At 48.0% G+C, this 21,833-nt stretch overlaps 1 long non-coding RNA gene across 2 annotated transcripts; it reads left to right on the plus strand.

The window, feature by feature from the left end:
• The first annotated feature begins 3,416 nt into the window (after positions 1–3,416).
• On the plus strand, positions 3,417–15,362 carry LOC110340564. 2 transcript variants are annotated; one of them, XR_005876105.1, is made up of 4 exons: positions 3,417–3,752; positions 7,640–7,749; positions 9,574–9,742; positions 14,836–15,362. It is a non-coding gene; the product is annotated as an uncharacterized LOC110340564 (long non-coding RNA). The 2 variants fall into 2 exon arrangements; XR_005876104.1 differs by lacking the exon at positions 3,417–3,752 and adding an exon at positions 7,130–7,265.
• The last annotated feature ends 6,471 nt before the right edge of the window (positions 15,363–21,833 follow it).

Here is a 21,833-nt window from a genome sequence, read left to right on the forward strand (position 1 = left end):
AATTTGTATCCCCTTGATCTCCTTTTGTAGTCTTATTGCTCTAGCTAGTACTTCAAGTACATTATTGAAGACATATGGAGAGAGTGGACAGCCTTGTTTTATTCCTGGTTTTAGAGGAATCACATTGAGTTTCTCTCTCCATTAAGTTTGGTGTTGGCTGCTGCTGAGCCTGTAGGTTCTGTTTAGTCTGAGCCTTACGTCTTCCCTGTCTCCCTCTTGGAAGAGTTGTTTCAATTCAGGGGAAATTGCCACATGACAGCGTGACACTCTGTGGCTGGGAGAACCACAGAGCAGCAGAGAATCTGGGGCTCCAGAGGAAGCTCGTGGTGTTGGGAAGGGGAGAAGGTGAAAGGCTAAGGAATGGCAAACACACATCCCGGGTCCCCATTTTCCCAGGCTTGTGTGCTTCTTCCCAAGTGACAGAGATGATTCTGGCTGAAGGCGCACCATCAAAGATGTTGCCACACCGCACAACTTAAATAAGATGTGCCACAACATTATTTATAATTGAGCAATTAAAGGAGTCTTCCCGACCCTCCCCACCAAACTCAGACCCTAAAACTTAGTTCAAAGCTCTGGGAAAGCAGCTGTTTTGGGAACTGTAGAAGAAAAGCAGCTGACCCTGACCCCAGATACCTGGTGGTGACAAAAAGCTACAGAGGACCCTGCAGTTTAAAAACCAGTTCATTGGGCCGGGTGGTGGTGGCACACACCTTTAATCCCAGCACTCGGGAGGCAGAGGCAGGCGGATCTCTGTGGGTTCGAGGCCGGGCTGGACCGACAGCCTCCAAAACAATACAGAGAAACCCTGTCTTGTAAAACCCAAACCAAACCAAAACAAACCAAAACAAACCAAAAAAACCCAGTTCACTGAAGGAAAACAGTTAACTTCCCACTCTGCCCCCAACAACTCTGCTTCCCCTTCTGTATCCTTAGCCACAAACACCTCAGCTTGGAGGAGGCGATCTGTATCCTTTTAAACTCTGGTTTTTGAGTGACTGGGTCCTGTGCCGTGATCACGGCATAGCCAGAAATGGAGCCACCACTCTCTGGCATTAAACAAAGTCTGCTCTAGCTATTTGAGGTCATTTAAATTCTCATCTTTTATTTCTTCCTACAAACTTAATTCTCACATGTCCTTACAGTTTGGTGCTGAAACCCAGGCAGCACTTCTCCAGGCCTCTGTCCTATCCCCTGTGTCTTGTGTCTCATTTTTCTGTCACCTCCAGAGAACCTCTCTGCCCTCTGTGTTTGTTAAGGCTGGGTGGCCGGCGTGCAGCCTGGAGACTTCACTCATCTGCAACCATGGCTTCCAGTCGTTGTATCGGCACATGAATAGAGCAGGCAACACTTAGGAACATAGCTGGATAGCTAGTTCAGTGTCAGGCTACCTTTCTGCTGAATGACATCTCCAAGGAGGCTGATGGACAGGTGTGAGGAGCAACCTGGATTTCACGAAGGCAACCACTCCCAACAGCTAATTCGTGTTTATCAAGAGTGTTGCTGGGACCATCCCAGAGGAGGACTCGGCCTCTCACTGATCTCAGGTATGGTTGGTCACTCTGGTGGCCCTGTGTGACTGGTTCAGGAGGAATTCTTGGGTAGGGAGGGAGGCATAAGTATGGTATGCAACCGCTTCGAGGAAACAAGCTGTTCTGTGTGAGTTGTGGTCCCCTGGTCTGCCCTGGCTAGGGGAGTCAGGTCCAGGGATTTCTGAAGCATGCTTTTACAAGGTTCTCTATGCATCTCCAATAGTAGCTAAGCTTTAACTTTAGCCATGTAGAGACCAGCACTGACTCTGACTTCCTACCAGGCTCTTTCTCTGACCCAGAAAGTTGCCTGTCGTACAAAGAAATTGATTTTTCAATCTGAAATGGAAAAAAAAGAACAACCATTTAATAATTAGTTGTTCAGTTCAACTGTATTTTTTTTGCCTTTAAAATTTTTTTTAATGTGGTAGATTTTTCTTTTCCTGGGCAAATTCTTAGCATTTAATTGCATTTAAAAATTGTGGAGCCTGTCAGAGTAAATTGCAGATAGAATAGTCTTACCCAGGAAAACTAGTCCTGTGATTGTCACCATTGTCAGGCTTCTGAGATAAAGTTGTGGGAAGGACAATTTAAGTCTACACAGTGAGCCACACTTAAATCAGTATTCAGCATGAAGCTTGGCACGGAGAGACAAACATCCAAGCTAGCAGGCAGGATGTTGGAGGAGTTCGACTTTGATTTTTAAAAGATTCTAAAATTTACCCCCAGAAACAGAGGAGACATGCCTGCCCAGCTGTTTTAGTTTTGTTTTTAACTTAAAGTGATTTGATTTAAATCCATATAAATAAATTGTGTGTGGGGGGACCCCAAATAATTGTAAGGCGTTTTAGAAAGTAAGGCACAGGTGATAGTGTTAGTTAAATGTAAAACTGCACCCGGCATACATCTTCATTAGTTTCTGGGCATCACAGAAGATCATTACATGCCACATGTGGCCCTCGCCTTTTCTTTTGCCAGCAGAGAGAGAAAGGGACTGCCTCCAGGGGTTGGGAACAAGATCTTTTATTTATTCACCCTAGGGAACGCTTTCACCCTTTGTTCATCCATTTTTGATAAGCGAGCTTGCATGAATTGATTATCTGGGAAGAAAGCTGAGTGTCGCAGTTCCGGTATCTTATCTGTTGAACCAAATGGGTCTCTGGGGGAGGAGATGGGTGCCTTTTGTTTGGAACCCAGCTCTGGTGCAAGATAAGCCTCATCGAAGGAATGGGAGAGTTTATGGAGGAAGGGAAGCAGCAATTCTATGTTTGAAGTTACTGTTCATTCATCTATAGTATGGCTACCTATTTCTATATGTACACACACACACACACACACACACACACACACACATCATTTTGAGTCAGAATGGATAGGGAACATATCCTTATAGGAAAACACCTACCTGTTCTCATTTGTGCTGCCGTAGAGCAGGTGAGTTACATCACCAGAACCTGGTAATTAGTTGGGCACTCAGTGAAAATCTGAGTCTGGCTTTGTATCTCTTGAGTGTGGCTTCAAGAATGACATGGCCTTAGGTCTCTAGCTTTGTGCCCTGTTGTGAAAGTCACTCTGCCTCTCTGCACCTTGGTTTGGTTTGCGCATGTGCATTAGGGTGGGTGGGTACACCGTCTTCATCATCTTGGTACCCGATAGGGGAAGTAGAAACCCAGAGGAAGCATAGCACACTGCCCAGTACTTGATTAGGTCCCTGGTAATGAAATCAGTCATTAAGGGCAAGACCACATTTACAAAAACAAATTGAAAATAAATAAGGTGCCTGAATATTTGTCTTATCAGCGAGGCATGTTTTTAAAAACCATTTAAGCCTATTATCAAGTAATTGGATTATGCTAATTTTCAAGATTTATTTTTAATTATGTGGATGCTGGTTGGTCTTTGTCAACTCAGATATAAACTGAATCATCTGAGAAGAGGGACCCTCAAGCTAAGGAATTGCCTCTATCAGATGGGCCTGTGGGCAAGTTTGGGGGCAGTTTTCTTGATTAGTGGTTGATGTGTGAGGACCCAGCCTGCAGGGGGTGGGGCCATCCCTGGGCAGGCTGTCCTGGGGCTATAAGAAGGCGGGCTGACCAGGCCATGGAGGAGCGATGCTTGCTCTCCGAGGGCATTTGTCCTGTTGCTCTGCTTCTGTTGTCTGGCAGTTCCTTCTTGAGTTTCTCCCGTGGCTTCCCTGGGTGATGGATTTACTGCGTATTACCTGTAAGTCAAACAAACTGTTTCTTTTCTCAAGTTGTTTTTTGTTAGTGTGTTATCACAGCAACAGGAATTCCACTAGGATTGTGTGTGTGTGTGTGTGTGTGTGTGTGTGTGTGTGTGTGTGGCATAGAGGCCAGAAGAGGGCATCCAAACTGTAACTCCTAGAGCTGGAGTTACAGTTACAGTGGGTGAGACCTGCCTCATGTGGGAGCCGGGAACCCAATGTAGGTCCTCTAAAAGAGCAGTACATGCTCCTAACTGCTGAGCCATCTCTCCAGCCCTTATGTTCATTTGTAATATCTGGTCCTAAGGAGGTTTAAGTGTTTGTTCTGTGTGGAAATTGTCAATTAGTGTGAAGTATTTGTACACACGTTCATGTGTGTGTGTGTGTGTGTGTGTGTGTGTGTGTGTGTGTACATTCACATCTGTGTCTGGCCATTGATACATTTACAAGTTGACTGGTAACACTAGTTGCAGGCTTGATCCAGCCCCATGCCTGCGCTGGGTTGAGGAGGATCTCACACCTTCCTTGAGCTCCTTGCTGTAACGAGTGAGCACAAACATCACTGCTGACATAAAAAGCCCTTGTGGTCCAGTGGGTGCCCCAATATTGGTGCTATGAACTGTGGTCTCTTGACATAGTGGCCTCAGGGGCACAGCTCCCCTCTGCCATTGAAGGTCTGATGGCCCGAAGACTGTCAGGAATGTGGGAGAAAGGCTTTCTTCCTCTTCCTCTGGAAGGAATGGACCACCATAGGCCCAGGCAAACTTGGCAGAAGGCAGAGCTGTGGAAGGAGACATGAGCAAGATGGAAGGGGAGGGACATGGAACCATCGAGGGTCCTAGGCAGAACTGGTTCAGCCTGTGGCCATGGGCAAGCCTGAGAACCTTCTAGAATCTCATCTCCTCTGTTGTGGGAAGATTGTCTTCCTCCCATTTACAAGGCTTATGTGCCTGTTGACTTAATAACACAGTATCCCCAGCAACAGGAAACAGTTGCTTTGTGAAGTGGTTACTTTTATATGCAATTGAGGCAGGGGAACTGACAGAAAGTCTGATGGAAGCCAGTGGTTTGTGAGCTGACCTATTTTGTCTGGAGCAGCAGTATGGGTCTGTGTGGCTGAGTGAGCCATTCTTTATGAGGAGTCACGAAACAAAAAGGCAAACGATGCCGTGAGTTCTCTACTGGCTAAGGGGCCTTGGACCACTCAGGTGGAACCAGGGAAGGGGACATTCTTAGGAATCTAGAGACTAGGGCCGGGCGGTGGTGGCGCATGCCTTTAATCCCAGCACTCGGGAGGCAGAGGCAGGTGGATCTCTGTGAGTTCGAGGCCGGGCTGGACCGATAGCCTCCAAAACAATACAGAGAAATCCTGTCTCATAAAAACCAAAAAAAAAAAAAAAAAAGGAATCCAGAGACTGGGGTTGGAGAGATGACTAGGACAGTGAAGTGCTGGCCATGCAAGCCGAGAACCTGAGTGTCACCTCAGTAACGTGGAAAAAGCCAGGCATGACCTTGCCTGCTGTGTCATCACAATACTGGAGGAGACTTAGAGTCAGGGGCATCCCTGGGATTCCCTGGCCAGCTGCTCTAGGCAGTCTGTTCAGTGACAGACCTGGTCTCAAAACACAAGGTGGAGAGCAACCCGGGAAGATGGATGTTTACCTCAGGTTTTCAAGTGAGCTAACACACACGTGTATCTGTTTTTGCAAACAAGTATGCACGAACACATCAATACATAAAAATGCACACATACAACCGAATTGAACTCCTGGAACCCACTTGCAAAGAGGAGTGGTGACCAAGGGAATTGGGATCAGGCTGGCGAGGCCCACAGGGGCAGCTGATCTAAACAAGGGGCATCACATGGACCCCAGACTGATGATTGGGGGCCAGCATGGGACTGATCCAGACATCCTCCCACCAAACCTGGGTGACAGAGAGGAGGCCTTGGCAATCTGTGGGACCTTGGAGAGTGGAGCAGTATTTATTCCTGGCATACAGAGGGACTCTGGGAGCTCGTGCCACATGGAGTGATGCTCTTTCACCCTGGACACACGGGAAAGAACCTGGACCATTCCGGGGATGATGTGACAGACTCTGGAAATCCCTCGTGGAGGCCCTTGCCCTCCCTGGGAAGTAGAGGGGGGATGGAGTCGGGGTGAGGGGTTGGGGGGATTAGGGGGTGGGGGAGGAGGGGAGGGAGAGGGAACTGACAGTGACATGCATAAAAAGTTAAATAAAAAATATGGAAAAAAGAAAAATGCACACATACAAGAATTAGGAATATTCCCTCCCAATTATGACAATTGAATTAGACCACATTGTAAATATTAGCTTTCAATACCTGAATGGGCCAAAGTTACACACACACACACACACACACACACCCCTAGCTACCATCTTAGGAAGTGAAAAAACGCGCTATTAACTTTTTAAGTCCATAAAGTTGGTTCAACACCGTCTCTAAAAATCTTTTGCAATGTCATACTTTAAGCTAACTTGGCAAAAATGTTTGAGACTGAGTCCACACATTTGAACTGATTTGCTCATTGTTCTTCTTCAGGTATTTAATTTGGGTGCCAGCTAATAAGGGAGAATTGAAAAGTAGTTTTTAATTTTAGTTTTCAGCAAGGCTTGGCATCTGTTGGGCATCTCGGGTACCAAGCCAAAGGGGCTGTCTGGTTCTGCAGGCTCCTGGTTTGGGGGTGAGAGCTACACCCTGAGATGTAAGATACTTTGAGGCGATAAGGAGAGCCTCGTGCATGTGAAAGGGATTCTATGGCAGCAAAAAACTGGACACATCGAGGTACATCCTTCTGCTTCGTGAGCACTCCAGAGCTTTAAAGAGGAATGGCAGGGAAGGGTGTGACGTTGGAGCTACTGAAAGTGGCCCCGTCGCCAAGTGAGGAAGACAGACCAACTGTGTGCAGCAGTGTGTTCTGTTTCTGACACATGTGTATCTCAACACGTGTGGTTTGGGGGTTCAGTGAAGCCACAGGCATGTGACTCCTTGGTAGCTTCTCCCATTCATCTGCATAGAGAGAATCCCAAGAACCCTCAGGGGAGGGGGAGAGGGAGGAGTGATCGGCTTTCAGACTCTGAGTCAGTCCCACGAGGAGCCAGCCGAATCTGTGCTCATTTTGAAGCAGAAGAAACAACATTTCTAGAGAAAAAAAGGGAGAGAGAGAGAGAGAAAAACCCAGCTTTAATCCTGCCCACTGGAGTCCACGGCACAACTTACAGATGGCGATATTCAGATTTTCTTGGTATTTCTCCAGCTAGGGATATGAAATGCATTTGAGAGGAAAGGAAAGAAAAGCTTATGCCCTGGGGGTGGGGAGATATGTGCATCTGAACACTGACAGTCTCCCCCTTGAACACAAGGACAGGGCCACTCTTCTCTCCATTCCCATCGCACGCATCATGAAGCCAGCTGGGGATGTCATTAGAATGTGAACAGCACATGCCACCCCTGGATCTGTGATCTCGCCTCCTGAGTGCTGCAAATACAGGTATACACCACCACCCCTGGTTCATGCAGTACTGGGTCTCGAACCCAGGGCTTTGTGCTTGTTAGACAAACACTCTTATCAATTGCATCTATGATGTCACTCATCCCTTGCATGCTACAAGGAAGATTTGGGGTGCTCAGTGGCATGTAGAGATTTAAGAACCTCACGTCTGACACAGGTCACAGATAAAGCAGATGAAGCTAGAATGGAAGATGGTTGACAGAGAAGTGCCTTGGCAACCATTTTGGATGTGTCAGGGGAGGAGGGATGGGGAGGAGGGATGGGGAGGAGGGATGGGGAGGGGGATGGGGAGGGGGTTGGCGAAGAGTTCACAGCAGTTTTGGAGGACACAGTTCTCTTCATCCTTTCCCTAGGTTCTTAAACACTGAGGAGGAAGAGAGAGAACCCCAGGAGGAACTTCACTAGTTCACTAGTTCATAGGGAAGAGCTTAATTACCTATGCAGGCACTTTAGGAGCATAAAAGTAAGTAGACTAAGGGGCTGGGAGGTGGTTCAGTGGGTAAGAGTTCTTGCTGCTCAAGTATGAGGACCAGGGTTGAAATCGCTAGCCCCCATGTAAAAAGCAGGGTGTGGCCAGCATCTGTAACCCAGTGCAGTGGGAGGAGGTGGAGACAGGAGGATTTCTGGGGTTTGTTGGCTGCCAGCCTCCCTCCAGGTTATGTGAGAAACCCTGTGTCGAAGGAATGAAATGCACAGTGACAGAGCTTGACACCGGGCTACGCTCCTCTGGGCTCAGTAACTGCAAACACTCAGGTACCCGCCCCCACACCCATCATCGTATGTATATGCACACTCAAAGCAAACGAAAGACTGGTCTTTCAGAAGGATTTTTCCTGTGCCCTTCCTCCCCCCATGGCTCTCATAATGAAGCAGTTTGACCAGATAAAAGAATTTGATTGGCACATGATTGATACAAATCCAAAAGAAAAAAAAATAAAGCCAAATTTCCCGGAAGGATATCAGCCCCAGACCCAGACTGCAGGAGTCAGTTTGGAAAAAAAAAATCTCAGTTTTGAGAAGGTGGCAGAATTACATAATTATTCACAACTCTTAAAATGAAAAAAAAGTACCTCTTCCAAATATGAAACTGTGATAACACAGAGCTTTGGTTCTGGACTTGTGGCGAGCAGTCTGGCTTCTCTCTACAGAGAGAGATGTGATGTCGCATCTTGCTGTCACCGTCCGGAACACGTGGTCTTCTGCCTCTCACACTGTGCTTAGCATCCATGCTGCTCTTCCACGGCGCCTGCCTGAGGGAAGCGTGGTGCCGGGTAGGGTACTGAGGGTATAGCTCACTGGAAAAGCAGGTGGTGGTGTCTGTGAAGAGATGCCCCCCCTCCCCCGTGTGTGTGTGTGTGCGTGTGTGTGTGTGTGCGTGTGTGTAGATCAGGAGTCAACCTTCAGTGTCATTCATGAGGTGCTAGCTACCTTGTTTTCTGGAGACAGGCTCTATCATTGATCTGGGTCTCATCTACTAGGCTGGTCCCAGGGACCTGCTTACGCCTTTCTCTCTAGCATTTGGGTTACAGTCATCCCACCATGCCTGGCTGTTTTAGACTGGTTCTGGGGAGTCGATCTCGGGTCCTCATGCTTGCACAAGTGAGCATTTCACCAGCTGAGCCCTCCCCCTGCTCCGCTATCCCTTCCTGCCCACCCCCAGCATCTGTGCATGAAGGGCACACCAGAGCAGCGCTGGATACAGGTGGTCCGGATGAGCGTGGGGGAGGGTTCTGGAACCCTGCATGGCCATCCTGATTGGGTGTGGCTTTGACGACCCTAGACCCTTAGTCACTTCAGCTTTTAAAACTGGATATGAGGGTGTGGCTCAGTGGGACACTCAGAGCCTCCAGTTCCATCCCAAGCACTGTGGGAGAGGGCGACAAAAATGCCAACACTACCCGAGAACAGCCCATAGTTGCTGGCTGGAATGCAGGTGTCATTCACTGGGTCACCCAGAGAGGACTCACCCTGCTTGTGTTAATGACATGTCTCAGGACTGTGACAATGCACCTGGCAAAAGTCACTTTAAGGAAGGAGAGAGGTGTTTGATTTGGCTCATATCTCCTGGGTGCAGGCCATCCCGGAGCAGGAGAGTGAGGCAGCCGGGGTCACATCGCATCTGCAGAGAGAAAAAAACTGGCGCTCAGCTCACGGTGCCCTTTTTGTTCAGCCTGGGTCTCCAGCCCATGACATAGGTGCTGTCCACAGTTAGGGTGGGGCATCCCATTTCAATTAGCCCAGAAGTTCCCTCCTGCACTTGCCCAGGGCCTTGTCTCTTTGAGTCTAGGTCTTGTCAAGGTGACAGTCAATATTAACCATCACCTGCCTCAGCCCCGAATAAGGACCTGGGGACATCGGCGCCGTAGGAGAAAAGCCTGAGACGTCACTGGCTGAGGGGCCTGGTCCCTGGAGTGTGATGGGCATGAGGCCAGAGAGGATGAAGACAAAGGATTCAGGTACATCTAAGGATGTGGACTGTGGAGAATGGGGGAGGCTGAGGCTGTGAGGGCCTTAGAGTACCACCCTGGAGTGTTGGTCCCGACCGGGAACTGTGGTCAGAAGTGAGCTGGCAGAGATGTGGTGGTGGGACCCAAGCCCCTGGGAGGCTCTCAGAGAGTTCAGCAAGGGGCAGGCATGTAGAGGAGAGCTGAGGATAGTCCCAGGCCACAAGGAAGGTTTGAGGGCAAGGATGTCACCAGGCTCCTGAGGTTGGAGCCACAGCTGTCTCTCAGCACCATGCTGGGTGGTTGAAGCATCCTGGAGAAATGTGAAGGAGGTAGTGAGTGAGGTCCGCCCGTGGCAGCACCTTTACACCTGGGGCTGGCGGAAGAGGTCACATGTGTGTAAGTGGGAGATGAGGCCATCTGAGGCTAGCTGGGTAAGTTTCTGAGGGGCGAAAGATTACCCTGGTAACCCACGTAGCCATTGCCAAGGCAGTTAATAGAGACAGCTGCCTCTGTTGGCTTCCTTAACTAACTTTTAAAGTTAGGTGCCTTCACTGAACCCAGATCTCCTCACTTCAGCTCCATCAGCCGGCCAGGGAGCTCCAGGGACCCCCCTGTCTCCTCCTCCTCAGCAAACAGATTACAGGTAGACCCCACACCTGCTTCTTCTGTGGGATAGAACTCAGGTCTTCAGGCTTAACCCATTCCCCCCAACCCTGCCCCGTTTGTAGATATTAGTTAATCAGTACTGTTCCCCCTGCTTTTATAGACCTTTATTAGAAATACTTTCTACCAGTAGTAACTGGTTTGCTTAGAAGCATTTGACCTTGACATTGCCAATGGGATTATTATGAATTTAGTCAGACAAGTGCAGAGATCAATCCAGGTCTATCTGATTTGTGTTCTCCCCACTTTCCTGGTTACTTTAAGGAGTCACCCACAGAAGGAGTCCTCTGCCTGACTTGTACATGACCTGTTTGAGACGTGTTTCAAGGAGTGTGTGTGTGTGTGTGTGTATTATAGATGCATTTACGTGGATGTGTAAACTGTGTGAGTTCCTGCATGCATGTGGGGATTAGAAGTTGATGTTGGATGCTTGCTTTCAAGGACCAATTTTTGGTATTGCATTTCCTGTAGGCCATACTCAAGGACCAATTTTTAACATACCTTGTTGACCACCTACTGTGTGACAAAAATGAATGATAGATAGCTGTGGCCTGTGTTATGCTTTTATTGCTTGATGTGGCAGAAATGACCTTGGGCTGAAATCCTATTTTTAAAAAAAAAAGATACTTTAAGGGGACTGAGGATGAGTATCCAGGGCATTGACACTGGAGAACTGAGAAACTTGACCACACAATGGCGGCTCACACAGCAATAAGCGCCCATCCTCAGTACGGCCTGCCTGTAGAGGGATAATTCGCCCGTGCCACCGTAACTCCGGCAGGGAAGGGGTTAAAGCGGCAAGGCACCGACTTTATTTAGACGGGAGCATTTTTGGCATTTTTTTTTCATGGATTGTGATGTGACAGCTTTTGTTTGCTCACACTTGTCTCTCTTTGAAAATTCTCGTATCAGCAGTAAACGCTATTTCTTTTTCCCATAACATCTTGAGCTTGGTATCCAACGATGGGGGAATTGCTCTTGTGCTACTTGGGATTAGAATATTATTATGTCCAACTTGGGGGGGGATGTGGTTTAGGGCGACTTAGAGCACCAAAGGCCGAAGACTACAGCCAGGTGGTCTGGGTGCTGTCACAGACGTTAGTCACTGGACAGGAAGTCCCAGGGTTCCATACAGATGCTGGCTTTGGGGGATCCTGGGAGGGATGACCAGCGTCTGTGTTTGAGGTGGTGGTCCGTGTCGGTGGATGGAGGCTGGCCAGCGGAGTCTCACTATGGCGAGAAGAAGTGAACACATGGGGAGAGAGCCGAGGCTGTTGCCTCTGGGCCATGTGACGATGTTCGTGTCACGCTGTCCTGCTGTGGTTCTGAAAGTTCCTGAACTGATGCAGAGAACCTTCTCAAAAGGGGAGCATGCTCTGGTCTGGAGTGTTTGTGCACGCTGAAAGGCGTAGGACAGCACTTACGTACTCATTCCCTTCCCTCTTGGAGGTCAGTGCTAGCCTAGGGACAAGCTGGAGTCCAAGGGTGCAGGTTCGACCTCTTATTTTACTACTCTTTTTGTAGGTGTGTGTGTGTGTGTGCGTGCGTGCGTGCGTGTGTGTGTGTGTGTGTGTGTGTGTGTGTGTGTAGACCTGAGGATAAGCTCTGATATGACATCATTCCCCAAGTGCCATCCACCCACCTTCCTGTTTTTCCTTCCTCCTTCTCCTCCCCCTCTTTAAGAACATCTCTCACTGGCCTGAAATTCACCAATTAGCCTAGACTAGCTGGCCAGTGGGCTCCAGTGGTTCACCTGTTTCTGCCTCCCTGGGGCTGAGATCACAAGAGTGTACCAGGGATCAAACGCCGGCTTCATGTTTGCAAGGCAAGCACTCTTTTGACAGAGCTCTGTCCTCCTCCTCCTTTTCTTCCTCCTCTTCCTCCTCCTCCTCTCTTCCTCCTCTCCTTCATCCTCCTCCTCGCCCTCCTCTCCTTCATCATCGTTGTCCTCCTCTCCTTCCTCCTCTCCGTCCTCCTTTCCTTCATCATCGCTGTCCTCATTTCCTCCTCCTTTCCTTCTTCTCCATTGTCGTCATCCTTTTCTTCCTCTCCCTCCTCCTCTCTCTCATCTCTTGTTCCTCCTCTTGTGCTGGAGACAGAGGTCAGGGCCTCCTTATGCTATGCCAGCCCCCCACTGAGCCTCAGCCCCCCCCTGTGGCTCATCATTTTAAAATCAATTTTGGAAAGAAATACTGGGTCTCCAGAAGCTTGTTCGTATGGGTGAGAGCCTGTGGGCTTCCCCGTTTCCCTCACTTTCTCCAGGCTCCTCTGGTCACTTCTGCGCATTAGTCTACTGATTTCGGTAGGCACGTCTGTATAATTTGTATGAGTGGCCGATGGGAAAGCTTCTCCTCTTGCCCAGGCCCACTGTGGTGGTGAGTGAAATGCATCTGCAGTTTTGGGGGCAGCGGGGCCGATCACTGAACCGAGCAGCCCCAACAGGCTGGTATTTCCTAAACCTTCCTGTGTGTATGGTTGAGAGCACAGCGTTACCACTCTAAAGAGGGATGCGGAGGAGCCAAATGCCAGTGGAATTCTGTAATGTGGGCCACAGTGTAAACTGTGGCAGAGTTGAACTGAGGACTGTCTGGAGAAACCTGCAAGCAATTAAGTCCCCTTCCAGCAAGGTAAGCGCGGAGCCCAGCGCCTAGTGCAAGCAGGAGGGAAGCTGTTGGTGGCGACTGTACTTCACTCATTCCTTTAGTTTGTCTTTCTTAATGCCCGGTAAGAATTTTGGCAAGAGAAGCAAACATCTCCTATCTTGTCACTAACCTAAGGAGGGACAGTGACAGACAAGAACAAGGGTAGAGCTAATGCTGGCTCTGTGTTTCAAATCACTGAGGTCAGGAAAATAAGACAACCCCAAAAACAAAACTTAGATTACTTTGCTTCAGCAATTCCCAGACCATACTTTAGGGGAATCTAAGACACTTCTTGGGGGCAAGAGGGAGCCCTCACGGGCCAGTCAGTTTCAGCCACCACGTGAGTCACTTCCCCTCCTCGGGACACTTGCTGCGGACTTGAGTGATTAGAAGAAGGCCATCTCGGTTAGCCCAGCACTTACTAATCATCCTGCGGCCACAGACTCCACCACTGGGAAGCTGCTCACATCTTATGGGAACAGCCACTCTATCCACACTCGAGTGCAGTCACTAGCAGCTAGCATAGTTCTGCCCGCGTCCGTGTCTGCTTTGTGGAGTTCTATCGGCGCCTGTGCTATGGGGAGGGGCTGTGGCGCCTGGTGTACCCAGCTTTCAGGCCTGTCCACACTTGCTGAGGAAATGCTCCCTTTCTGGTCCTCGTCTATCCGAAGAGCCTGGTGTGACAGGGGGAGCGTGCAATTACTGTTTGTTGAAACCTCATTTTCTTGCAGCTCGTTGGAGGGGGCCTGAGGCACAGTTTTGGAACTGATACTGGTGGTGAAGGTTGGAAACAGAAGTTTGAGAGGCAGAGTAGACAATGGAAATAAACACTGGCGGAGCTGGTTGGTTCAATTGCTCTCTCTTCCTGCATTCCATTTCCTCAATGAGAAGCGGGTGCCTTCAGGGGCCTCCTGATCCCTGTCTGCATTTGCAGGAATTACAGCACATGAAAAATGTTTCTTTTGAAAATTAGCAAAAGAAATAATCTGATGGACTAGGGTTCCAAGAAGACACATGTGAAACTAAGGGCGCTGTTGGGTAGGTTGGATGGGGGGTTTAAGGGCTTAGGGCAGTATGTTGCTCTGATGAACTACCCTGACTAAAGGCAAGACTGGCTTTTTCTACCTTAAGTTGCAGGGTGCAGCCAACTGTGGTGATCTATTATTTATGATTTATTAGAGCTTGCCTGGGAATTCAGAAAGCAAAGTCAGCCACAAGCTATAGGGATCAGGCAGTGGTGGTGCACACCTTTAATCCTAGGACTCAGGATTAAGAGGTAGGCAGATCTTTGTGAATCCAAGGCCACCCAGATCTACACAAGATTGATCCAGTCCTAAAGAGACACAGCTCACACAAAGATGACATCAGTACCTGGGATCACACGCCTTTAACCCCAGCACTAGAGGGGTATAAAAGATAGGAGCGGGGTCTTCAGTAGTCAGGATCAGGCGTTCATTCTCCAGCCACACTGAGGATAAGAAGACACTGAAGTCTCAGGATTCTCCAGCCACACTGAGAAGAGGCAGGTTCGAGGTTGGTGGAGCCAGGATTGTCTTTCAGTCCGAGGTAGAGTGAGAGCTAGTGCCCAGCTGCTTTGCTTTTCTGATCTTCAGATTCAAGTTTGAACCCCAATATCAGTCTCTGGGTCTGTTATTTTCCGTGTGACAGCCCACCATGGGGGGGGGTGATGGCAACAGGAACTTGAAAAGGCTGGTCACATTGCATCTGAATTTGGGACATGGAGGGAGACAAATGCTGGTACTCAGCCTCCTTATGTCTCCCTTTCATTCACCCCAGGATCCCATCCTCTGGGATGCTGCTGCCCACAGTTAATGCGGGTCTGCCCACCTCCACTATGATCACCCAGCTCATCCTTCACAGACAGGCCCCGAGGCTTGTCTGCTAGATTCTGTCAAGTTGACAAGTGACATTAACCATCACAGGCAGCAAGTACAAGCTGGGAAGAGCTCAAGGACAAGCCTTCACCTTCATCTGGAGAACCTGGCTGTGCTTTGCAAGGGGACTCTGATCTGTCACCAAGAGGGAGGATGGCAAGACAGTGTGTGGCTGAGCATCATGGGAAGGTGGGCTTTGGAATCTGACAGCTTTGCTGTCTTATACCAGCAGCCCACTTTGGAGTCCTACGACCTTGGATCAGACTGTGTTTTCTTCATCTTTAAAATTAGAAATATTATACTCTCAGATGTTTGTAAACATTTGAAATTTAATAACATCTATTTCCCGAGGTCATTGCAATCTTTGAGGCTCTCTGATGCATGTGTTCACATGCCTTGACACACTGATTAAAAACATGAGGCAAAGTATTGTAAGGATGCAACCCAGATTATTAACATGGGTTGCCTAGGGTCCTTATAGGATGAGACTATTGAAGGTCTTCAGGAAAGGGCCTTTTCCACTTTCTCTCTTATCTTTTGCTCTGGGGTAGCTAGCCCTGTAGGGTGAGGATGCTCTAGCAGTCCCATGGGAAGGTCCATGTGATGAGGTAGAGGATGCCCAGAAAAGGTGGGCTGCCACCGTGAGTGAAGCCATGTGAAACCAGGCTTCCAGGTCTAGCCAGCCTGTAGGTGACAATGACCTCTCCTGGTCTTTTGACTGACACTTTAGGACAGAATCTTCACCCAGGAGCATCCAGCTAAGAGGCCCTGAGATGCCCAACTTTCAGGAGCACTGAGAAAATGCCTGTGTTGTTTTTCAAAGCTACAAAGTTTTGAATTATGTTGGGACATAAAGATGAGTAACTATCAATACAGATTAAAGAGGAGAACAAGCAGACAGAAAAGGAAGTCCATACACCACATATACCACACACACACACACACACACACACACACACACACACACACAGAGACAGAGAGAGAGAGAGAGAGAGAGAGAGAGAGAGAGAGAGAGAGAGAGAGAGAAAAGATAATGCAGTTTGATCTTGATCTTGCTGACTTGCAGGATAGTGTCAATTGTAACTCTGTATAGGACACAGAAAAAACTGGTCCCCTCTGCTTCTCCATTTTGATGGAAGTGATGGGGTTGGGACAGGAGGAGGTGATTACAGTTTCGTAATTTGAGGCTGAAAGTAAGCAAACTTGAAGACATTAAACAATAGAGTGCTTGAAAATGTGAAGAAGTAACTTAAAAACCTTTTGCATGTGGAGACATTCATCAGAGAGACCCTTGGGGGCACCAGTGTGTTTGGTGGCCCCCATGGAGTTGTGTCTCTCATTTGGTGGACCTCCTTGATGCCTTCATTTGGTGGTCTGTTTGATGGTTGGATGAAGCCTTGAAGACTCTGAGATTAAGGATTTTAAATGCAAAGCCTGTCCTGTTAAGTCATAAGAGAGCTAAAAGGCAATTTTAGGGTATATTAGCTAACATGCCTGTTGGTGTTGTGGGGCGGGGAGACCTAATGGGAACCAAACCATCACCACCATTCCAAGGCACTTCTACAACTTTAGTATGACCAGAAAGTTCTTGTGATTTTTCCTGATGACAGAGGTAGATTATTAAGGATACTCCTGACTCTCATCTAAGTTCATGATGGAGGGTGGCATTTTAAACATCTTAGAGAGGCATTGAAAACATAGAATTCACTTTTCCCATTCAAGTTCATGGACCCCACTGCAGAAAAGGCAAATAAGACTAAGTTAGGCTTGCTGCATTTGGGGAATGTTGGTTGCTAACATGAAATCAAAACTTTGTGGGGTTTGGGGCCAAGGAAGGACAGGCTGGGAGATGCTTAGGAAGCAGGTTTGTTGGGGGCAGGGTTGCCGACACAGTCTGGGGACTGGGTAAGGAGATCATCTGTAACCCCCTCCAGCATAGCTCCTCACACTGCCCTTCTGGGCTGTTTTCAATTTTTATAGTTTTTTTTTCTGCTTTCCTTCATGTATTCCCACTTTGCTCACTTGTAGCCTGTCTTGGCATCGCTTCCTGGAACCATTACTCGGAACTGATCTCCGGTCAGCTCTGGCTTTCTAGAGGCTGTCAATCATTTAAATATTTCTAAAATTACAGGATTTGCTTGGGAGCACAAGGACTTGGGCAAATGCACGAACAACACTATCCTTGGATTTGCCTTGCCTTCTTCCAGGACCCCTTTGAGGGACCTCACCACTTATGAAGGGAAACCATGTAATTTACCACTAAATCTAACAAGTTGGAAAGACGTAAAGACCCAGAGCCAACAATCAAGACCCTTCCAACATTTCGTGAGCGTTCTCATAACAAGCCAATCATGCAATCATTTATCAAATATTTACCGAGAATTCTTTTGCATGAGGCTGCTTGCTAGGAGTCGTGGGACAGGGTTTGTTACATATATCCCCTTAGTGGCTGAGTAAAATTCACACAGTGAGTTATAGCCAACATCCGAAAACTAATAGAAAACAAAAGAAAAAGTTAACAACAGAAGCAAATGTTCTGTCTCAAATGCGTGTCTCGGGCCTGCACACATATGTGAGCTAGATCATGGTACATTGTATAATTACTTTTCTTTTGGGCTACAGTCAAACACTGGGACTTTCTCATTGTGAGAAATTTTCAGCACATGGTGAGAGCTTTCCTACTGGGAAAGTAATGGCAAGTGGAGAAGTCACATTAACTGAGTGGGCAGTTGATCTACTGTTGCTGTAGGTCCCATATCCAGATCCAACCAAATGCAGGTTGGACATATCTGAGATAAAGTAGAACTGTTCCGAATACGTTTGGATGTCTCCTGCTGTTGTCATTTCTCAAGAACATGGTGCAGCAACCTCGTGCACAGAGCTCCCACTTTAATCAAGAATCCAAAGTGATTAAGAGGTAGTTCTCACAATGAGAAAGTCCCAGGTGATTGGGTGGGGGGAGCTGAGGGAGGTCAGCCCTGAGGAGCTTTGCAGAAGTCTGAGTGTGGGAGATCAGGACTGACCAGGTGGCCATGGCAAAGATGGAGACGGGAACAGAGGCTGGGGAATTCAATATGGCTGATCTGAGACCTTTCGGCGGGGATGGTGGATATTTTATCCCTGTGTGCTCTGCATTCCTTGTTGCATGGGGGATCCTCAGCTCTGCCCAAGTACTGTGAAACTGACCACATACTCATAAACGATAGAGCATGGTGTGGCTATGTTCTAATAAAGCTTTATTTGCAAAAGCAGGCAGTGGGCAGCATTCCCATACTTGTGGCTTTCAGATCCTTGATTTTAACAGGATGATGTTGGCCACTCCCCACCCGCAAGGTCTCTGCAGATGTTTCTGATTGTCATGACTTAGGGAAGGGAGGCTAGGAATGCTGACTAATGTCCTGTGATACACAGGATGACCTCCACGGTAACAGCCTCGCCCCCACCATGTTAACCGTGCCCTGGCTGAGAATTAGGGCCAGAGCACAGAAGAACCTGTAGCCATGCGAGCATTAGGGACAGAGTGACTCAGGAAATGACCATCTGTGTTTGCCATCACGGAATCACCTTTTCCTTTCTATACAGCACACATGTGGTGTGAAAATAATAAACTCCCTATTAAACTTAGTTTAGTAACTAAAACCGTGAATGGCCCGGCTGGCAGGCTGTAGTAACGTTAAACACATTTCCTTTTACTGTGTGTTTATGGGCGGCCATTTAGGTCTCTCCAGATGGACATGTTGCATCGATTAAGATCACGGCGGCTCATGTGTTCAGGAAACATGAAATGCAACCACGCTGCTCTGAGAACCGCTGTGATTCCCTTCCCCAGTGACCTCAGGGTCCAGCCACGCAGGACCATCCCATTGACGAGACTCTGCTCCCTGCTCCCTTCCAGCACAGGACCACACATCTGCCCATGTCTGCCCTGTGTTTTTTTATCCTCTCTTTGGTTCTATTGTCTCTTACCATAGGGAACTCTACAGGGGATTAGGGGGCAGTTAGCTGAGCTGACTAGTTCTCTTGGGTGAATTTTAAGCTCTATTCATTTCTTTTATTTTCAATTTTTAAAATTTAAATTAGAAACAATCTTATTTTACATATCAATCCCAGTTCCCTCTCCCTCCCATCCTCCCATGCCCCTCACTGTTATCCCCCATCCCATCCCCCTTCCGCTCTCCAGGGAGGGTGAGGCCTTCCATGGGAGATCATCGAAGTCTGTCACATCATTTGGGGCTGGGCCTAGGCGCTCCTCGGCTAGGCTGAGAGAATAATCCTCTATGGGGAATGGTTAAGCCCTATTCATTTCTATTTCATGTCTGAAGAACCTTCAGGAATGTATCATTGGCCATACTAAGTGAGCATGTAGCCACCTCTGTTCAAGTGGGTGTCCTGACAGCCATGCCAGAGTCCTGGTCCCTTCTGCATCTGTATGCTCGCTCCTACAGAGCCCAGCTCACTGACCTGCTTGTCTATCCCTTCATGACATTGGGGAGCAGAGCTGGGGTGTCTTGCCCCCACCTCTCCCTGAATTCTGTCACAGCCTAAAATATTTTTGGAAAGAAAATACTCTGTTTCTCTTACAATATTTTCAAGCTATTTGAAAAATTTACCATGCGAATCAGAGTGTAACTTTTGACATACTATAACATCTGCCTTCAAAAGTACGCATTACATTATAGAATGCAACTTGATGCCTTAATGAGTTGATAACCAATGCCAATACTTTTAGAAATATGTGTTATTTCAGTTTTTAAAATTGTGCAAAATTATGTCATACATATACGTATAAGACAAGGTCTCAACATGTAACTCCACTGGCCTGGAATTCACTATGGACACTGGGCTGGCTTCAAACTCACAGAGGTCCTCCTGCCTCTGTGTCTCTAGTACTAGGATTAAAGACAGGCACCACCATGCCTGGCTCAACACTGATAATCCTGCATACCATTTATCATATATGTTTTAAAAATAAAACTTTTGCCAGGTAGGATGGCTCATGCTTATAATCTCAGCAAGAGACTGAGGCCGGAGGATCACCATGATTAAATTCATGCTGGGTTACAAAGTGAGTCCCAGGCCAGCCTGGGCTATGACCTGAGACCTGTCTCAAACAAAGTAACACAACAGAACTTTGCCTTTTAGGATAACTTTAGATTAATTGAAGACTTTCAACACAGTGGTAGTGTTCCCATATCCTATAGTTTCTTCTGTGATGATGATGACGAAACATTACAGTAACAGGGAACGTTGACCGCAAAGAATACTCCAATAACCAACGCATTACTATACCGAACCCACACCCTGTCCCGACTTCTTTACTTTCCTCTAACTATACTCTCATGTTCCTCATTTAACAAGACAGTGTGTACAGTTTTCCTTACGTTTAACGATCTTGATAGTTTTGAGGGCTGTGTCCTGTCGGGATTCATCTGGTGTTTTCCTGGGGATCAGCCAGGTTTTGGGAGGAAGTCCCAGGTGAAGGACCGTTTTCTTCGGCACTCTCCAGGGTACATGCTGTCAGCATGACCCGTTCCTGTCATCTCTTGTTGACTCTGCTGTGTTGACCCACATTGCCTTGCTAACTGACGCAGTATTTGTTGGGCTTCCCCGCTGAGAAGCTGCCAATCTCTCTCCTCCTTCCCTGGAGTCCTCTTTGGGAGGAAGTGACCACACACAGGCCACACGAGAGGGTGGCAGGTATGAGGCACCTGTATGTGGATAGAGCATCAGTGTAAATGATTTGTAAATGATTAACATTGTTCATCTTCTCAGAACCCACTTGGTTATTTATCCCATCTGTTATGTGAGACTAGGCTCGGGTATGTTTATTTGCATGCTTTGGGCTCTGATCCAATACTATGCTATTTATTCTGTTGCTCAAGCAGATCCAACTCCGGTCACTGGGGGTTTATCCTGTGGGTTTCTGTGGCCGCTGCCCTGCTGACATTCAGGTACTTGTGGGGTTTGTGGCCCCTGTTGGTCACTGTATTCTTTCCTGACATTTTATTTAAGGGGCTCCAGGCTCCTTGTGTGTCCTGCTGCTGTCCTAGCATTGGCTGCCTCTTCCAGGAGTCTCTCTCTCTCTCTCTCTCTCTCTCTCTCTCTCTCTCTCTCTCTCTCTCTCTCTCTCTCTCTCCCTCTCCCTCTCTGTGTGTGTGTGTGTGTGTGTGTGTGTGTGTGTGTGTGTGTCTGTCTGTCTCTGTAGGCCAGAAGTTAACACTTGGTATCTTCTTCAATCACTGTTCACGTTATTTTTTGGGATATAGTCTCTTTCTTGACTTGAGATAGACAGACTCAGTAAGGCTGGCTGTCTCCCAAGCTCCAGGGATCCCCTGTCTCTGCCCTGGGCTTACGGGTGTGCACTGTCAAGCTGAGGTTTTTATGTGGTCACTGGGGATCTGAACTCAAGTCCGCATATTTGTAAGACAAGTACTTTGCTCATTATCCCAGCCCTTTGCCTCAATTTTTTTTAAATGGAAGTCTGTCAGAAACCAAGATTTGGGTCCAATTGCTACTCAGGAGCCATTGCTGTTTGGGTCTCTCTGCTGTTGTGTGGGAAGCTTGGGGTAGGATTCTGCACACACCATCAAGAATCGCTCCACATGTGACCATCTATGTCTGCATGAAGCTTACCTCATGCTCCTGTCCACATCTTCCTTCCAATCCACCCTTTTACAGGACTCACTCTGGCCCCTCCCCCCATGCCTCTGAACTATCCCCCCTCTCAGATCACATAGTTCCTTTCGCTGCCTCTCCCAGTTGTGTTAGGCAACCACACCTTCCCAAGACACTCTGTACTGCCCTAAGAGGCAGGGACTTGGAAACAAGGGGACTGGAAGGACACGAGGCAGTGCCATGGAACTCTCCGTCTCCTCAAGACTTGCAAGCAGCCGTAGGTGG

This window comes from Mesocricetus auratus, unplaced genomic scaffold (assembly GCF_017639785.1).
Source record: "Mesocricetus auratus isolate SY011 unplaced genomic scaffold, BCM_Maur_2.0 Super-Scaffold_15014, whole genome shotgun sequence".
Lineage (NCBI taxonomy): Eukaryota > Metazoa > Chordata > Mammalia > Rodentia > Cricetidae > Mesocricetus > Mesocricetus auratus.